The sequence below is a fragment of the Pinus tabuliformis genome, chromosome 9 (assembly GCF_031772625.1).
Source record: "Pinus tabuliformis cultivar Carrire ecotype Pingquan chromosome 9, CPIR1, whole genome shotgun sequence".
Taxonomy (NCBI): domain Eukaryota; kingdom Viridiplantae; phylum Streptophyta; class Pinopsida; order Pinales; family Pinaceae; genus Pinus; species Pinus tabuliformis.
Window position 1 is genome coordinate 258719064 of NC_142307.1, and position 6251 is coordinate 258725314.

Here is a 6251-nt window from a genome sequence, read left to right on the forward strand (position 1 = left end):
AGAATAAATCAAATACACAAGCATAACAATACATCATTGAGATACATGCATATAGAAGAACCTCAAATGCTTTATTAATGGAAGAAGTAAAGTTCAGGAAGTGATACAACCACAAAAGGCCCAATCCAGCATCACCTCCCAGTAGAAAGAAATCTCCTCTTCACCTCCTTCAAGCAAATCACCCAATAGTTCTATACTCAAACCAACAACACTTCCTTACATTCACAAGATTCCACCCTCTATAGACCTCATGAGAGAGCTCTATATATAGGAGATTTGGAGAAAGGATGAGTCAGCTTGTAGCTGGCATGAAGCTGACTAGTGTCCTCTCCCACTTCAGTTATTCTTCAGTTCTTGAGTCCACTTGGAGGTTCTTGCTTCCACTTGGAGATCTAGACCCTCTTACTCATCACCAGTCGAATTCTCTGATCCAAGTGTCATTTTAGAAGCTTCCTGGGCACTGACACCTTGAGGAATGACTATGCCACTTGGCCAAACTCGCCCAGTGCAGGTAGCCTTCTTTGCAGTTGACATTCAGCACAGGTACACAGTGGAGCAGTTGACATTCAGCGCAGATGCTCAGTGGAGCAGTTGACATGATCCAGAATTAGCTTGTTTTTGAGTGTTTTCAGGTGGAGAACTGATATTCAGTGCTGTGGTTTGCTGACCTTGTTCCTCTAGGGGCATGAACAACATGTTGAGGGACTTTGGATCCCTCAGATTATGGACATTTCATGCTTCATGCTGTAAGGCACAAAAATGTCTATAACACATTGCAAGCAAATGGAAATCTCAAAGATATTACCTTTGACTCTCTTGTGAAAAAATTTGTTGAAAGAGAGAAAGCTTTTGGAAAGAAGACAACCCCTGAATCTTCTGAAGAGGTTGTGTGCCTTGCTCATAAAGAAAATAATCCTGCTCAAGATTCTTCTAGAGGAAGAGGTGGTCAAAAAGGAAGAGGAAGATACTTCAGAGACGGGGGGGCAGACACTCCAAAGGAGAAAAGGTAGATCTGCACTGCATATGCTGCAAAAGAAATGGATCACATGATGCCTCTACATGCAAGTTACCACGGGACAAAATTGAGCAGCAAAGAAATCAACAGAAAGGTAAAACTAATGACACAGACAAAGGTAAAGCACCTGAATCCGCTCACTATGTTGTGGCACAATGTCACATTGGTGTAAATGAAGATTTATTTAATGCTTCACTTGCTTCTTGGAAAAATGATCGGTTGCTTGATCCAAGAGAAACTTGCCACATTACTCATAGAAAAGATTTTTTTGAATAATTTACTGACAATGTTGATGGAGCAATATACTTTGCAAACCAATCAAAAATCAAGCCATCAGGGCTTGGCACAATCAGGCTTAAATTGCCTGGTCTTCCAGACTTTCTTCTGCATCATGTTCTATATCTCCCATAATTGAAGAGAAACTTGCTATCCTTGGTTCACATCCACCAACAAGGTCACTCCATTCATATGTTTGATGGCAAGCTTGAGGTGAGAAAAGCATCTGACCACTCACTTGTCATGAGGGGAATAGAAGAAGAAAGGCTTCTCAAGCAGTAAGGTACCTCTGCTCATGCACAACGTTTCTCATACAATTCTCATTATGAAGAAGGTACACTTCCATCAAGTTTATTATGACATGCTATATTTGTACATTTGAACTATGAAAGCCTCCACTTGTTGAAGAAAAATGGTGTTGTTGGTTTGCCTACAATACCTAGGAAATTTAAGAAATGTGATGCTTGCATTCTAGGAAAGCATAACAAACAGTCTTTTCATGATTCACATTCAAGAGCACATAGAAAACTTGAACTCATTTATTCAGATTTATGTGGTCCAATGCCTATTCCTTCTGCAAATGGAAATAAATATATGATGAAATTTGTTGATGACTACACCAGAATGTGTTGGGTTTATTTATTGAAGAACAAATCTGATGCTTTTCAAACATTCAGTTACTTTCATAAATGGATTGAAAATGATGCACAATCTCATATTGGGTCTATTCACACTGATAATGGAAAAGAATACACAACAAATGAATTTGAAAACTATCTTTGCCAACATGGGATCAAACATCAAACAACTATACCTTATAATCCCCAACAGAATGGTGTAGCTGAAAGAATGAATAGGACAATCTTAAATATGGTATGCTCCATTCTCTTCTTAAAAAATGTAAAGATAATGTTTTGGGTTGATGTTGTTCTATGTGCTGCATATATAAAGAATAGATCTCCATCTAATGCTCTTAGAAACAAGACTCCATATGAAATGTGGTATGGGCATGTTCCTTTGGTAAAGCATCTCAGGGTCTTTGGTTCCACCTGTTATGCCTTGATACCAAACGTACATAGAAACAAACTTGGTGCAAGAACTCGTAAGTGTATCTTCCTAGGGTATTCAAACACCTCCAATGCATACCGTCTCTATGATGAAGTCAATAAAAAGTTTGTTGTATCTAGAGATGTAATTTTTCTTGAATCATCCAAAACTGACAATGTTGTTGAGCGGCAACTTGATCGCTTGGATACATTCGCAAATACAAAATCATTTCAAGAATTTGATAATTAGATTCCACATATTGAAGGGGGGATTCCCATACTAGATCAACATGTGGAATCTTCTTCTGAAGAACACTATCACCTGCATGAAACTCCAACAACAGATGATGCTTTAAGTGTTGTGATTGATAGAATTGGGAGACTCAATCTTGAATTAGTCCCAACTCAATCAACGGAGCAGCCTGGACCATCTGAGAAAGGTCCCCCAAAGTGGCTGACAACGACACTTGAAAGTGTTCATCCTGATGAGGTTGGAAAGACAGGAACTAGAAATTCAAACCGACAAAATGGAGGTGATGTAGATGACTCTAATTCACCTGTTGATATGGATGTTTCTTATGATTGTGAATTGAACGTGTCTATAGATTTTGAACCAAATTCCTTCAAAGAAGTTGCTTCTAATGATGAATGGAAAGAAGCGATGCAAAAGGAGTATGATGCCCTCATAAAGAACGGTGCTTGGAAGCTGGTTGATCCTCCTTTAGGAACCAAACCAATTGGATGCAAGTGGGTCTACATGAACAAGTATAAAGATGATGTCTCATTTGACAAGCATAAAGCTAGGCTTGTGGCAAAAGGTTTTGCACAGAAGGAAGGGGTCGATTATGAGGAGACTTTTACCCCCACAACAAAATGGGCTACCATCTGGACACTCTTTGCCCTAGGAGCTCAGAACAGTTGGAAAGTCCATCAAATGGATGTAAAAGCCACTTTCTTGAATGGAGATCTAAAAGAGAATGTTTTTATGTCCCAGCCTGAAGGATTTGCTATGAAAGGACATGAACATAAAGTATGCAAACTTGTGAAATCCTTGTATGGCCTCAAACAAGCACCATGAGCCTGGTATGAAAAACTAACTGAGCATCTTCTGAAACTCATTTTCAAACCTTATGATCTTGATAATGAAACTTTATTTGTCAAGAAAGTTGGAAAAACAGTTGTATATCTTGTGGTATATGTAGATGATCTTTTGATGACAAGGAACAATGAAAGCTACATTGCATCCATAAAGAAGGAATTGGAGAAAAGTTTTGAAATGACCGACTTGGGCTATGTTCATTACTATCTTGGTATTGAAGTAACTCAACATCCGAAGTTCATATTTCTTTCTCAAAAGAAATACATTGGAGATCTATTGAACAGGTTTGGCATGAAAGAATGCAATCCTATTACTACTCCAATGGAACAAAACTTAAAGCTCACATCAATAGAAGGAAAAGAATTTTAGGATGCAACAAAGTATAGACAACTTGTAGGAAGTCTCAACTACCTAACTACTACCAGTCCAGACATTTTGTTTGTTGTTGGAATCCTCTCTAGGTTTATGCAAAAGCCTTGTGAAGGACATTGGTCTGCTGCAAAAAGAGTTCTAAGGTACTTGAAGGGAACTAAAGACTTTGTAATTAAGTATACACAGGTGGATGACTTCAATTTGATTGGATACTATGATTCAGACTTCGATGGAGACAAAGAAACTGGCGTATCTACTTCAGGATATGCTATGAGTCTTAGGTCAGGAGTTGTCTCATGGAGATCATGCAAACAATCAGTTCCAGCAGATTCCACAATAGAAGCAGAATACATGGCACCAGCTGAGGCAAAAAAAGAAATTGTGTGGCTCGGGAAAATTCTTGAAGATTTGCAGGTAAAACAAGTACAATCAACTCCACTCATGATTGACAATACCTCTGCAATAAAGTTGGCCAAAAACCCAAAGTTCCATGATCGAACGAAGCACATCAATACTCAATATCATCTGATTTGACATCATGTTGAGGCCAAGACAATCCATCTCCGTCATTGTTCCAGTAATGAGAAAATTGTAGAGATCTTCACCAAAGCGCTTGGAATAGAAAAGCTTGAACGATTCAGAATGATGTTTGGACTCACCAACATCCCTTCAGATTAAGGGGGGAATGTTGACACCTAATCATCAGGATTCGGTGAATAAATACAATTGATGTAAATAAATAATAAGAAATATGAACAGTCATCGGGAGATGAAGTGAACAGTCTCCCTCATGTATATAATAAAGACCAACCTGAAGGAATAATATGAATTGAATTCGTGGAGTTACTACCTGGCTTGACAAATGTGTATGACTTCAGCTACCCAACTTGTCCACTCTAGTATACCCAACATAACTCTAGTCATCACTTCCTTGTCCTTTATTTTGGTTAGTGCCCTCAGTCACTCTACCTTCATATCTCACCATAGGTACCTCCCTTCATCATTTTCTCCCCCACTAAAGGTCCACCAAGACTACTTCTTGGCCTCAACAAAACTAAAATGAAGGAGTCCATCCAAGTACTATGTCCTCTTCACTTTAGTGTGCCCTTCCTTCATTATATCCATGAGTCATGGTGGGCACTTAGCATATTCTCCACTTGGCTAAGCATGACTCATTGATCAAAAAGCTCATCACACTCCACCCAGTTCGAAAGGAAAATGTGTCGTACCAAGTATCACGTCCTCTTCTTCTTCATCACCAGGGCCCCATGCTAGTGGAGACTAGAGTCCACACATGGACACAGTGCGAAACTAACCAACCATTTCGTTTCACCACTACTACGGTTCTCGGACTACGCCTAACCTTCAACACTAGATTATTTTTTCAAGTGTTCTCTTACTTCAACAATGTAGAAAAAATTAACATTTATACTTCAATTCATTTATTTACTTCATTCATGAATGGAGAGACAACTCCCAATCAAGTCTGCTCATTCACTTATAAAATCTTCTGCAAATTTATCTTACAACTCTACAATAAAATACAATTGTGCGACAATCTCCCCTGGTGCACCAGTCCGTGCAACCTACCATGTAGGAATTCCTAGCTATTTGCATGTGTCGTGCAACCCCCCACACTGTTCACCTAAATCCTACACCTGTAGTGCAACCCCTTCATGAGTCATGCACGCCATGTCTGAACCTGTCATGCAGCCCCTACCTGAGTGTCTGGTCGTGCAACCTACTTGTGTGTTGGGTCGTGCATCCTACTCGTGTGTCAGGTCGTAAGGAAAAATCAATTTGTGCAGACCACCCATTCGTGCAGAAAACTTGTTTCGTTCAAACCACCTGTTTGTGCAAAAAACACGTTCAACAACTCATTCATCACTTCGTTCAACCTGTTTCAGAATTTTTGTTTGGTCTATTTCAAAACTCGTTCAACAACCTATGTAACGAACTCATTTAGAAAACTCGTGTTGAACTCGTCAATGTTGTTTCATAACTCATTAAGGAAAATTTGTCATTCCCATCTATGCGAGCACATACTCTGCTGCACCCTCGCAGACCCTCTGGTTCAACGAAACCACCCAAACGCTTAAGACCCATTTACCTGCCAAACTTTGGTTGATTTTATGCCCTTGAAAAAATTCCCTTCATTCAATATATATGGTCATTTTCCCAATGAATTATCAAACAACCCGTCTGTTCACTTCAATCAATCAACCCAACTCGTTTCCTCAATCTGGCCGACCTGTGTGACTCATGCAACTTGTTCGACTCATGTGACTAGTGCAACTCATTCAACCCATGCGACTCACGCAACTCGTTTGACCCATGCGACTCATGTCACTTATGTGACTCTTATGACTTGTGCAGCTCATTCGACCCATATGACTCATTTATGTGGATACCATCGCACGCCTTCGCCTGAACTGACCTCATG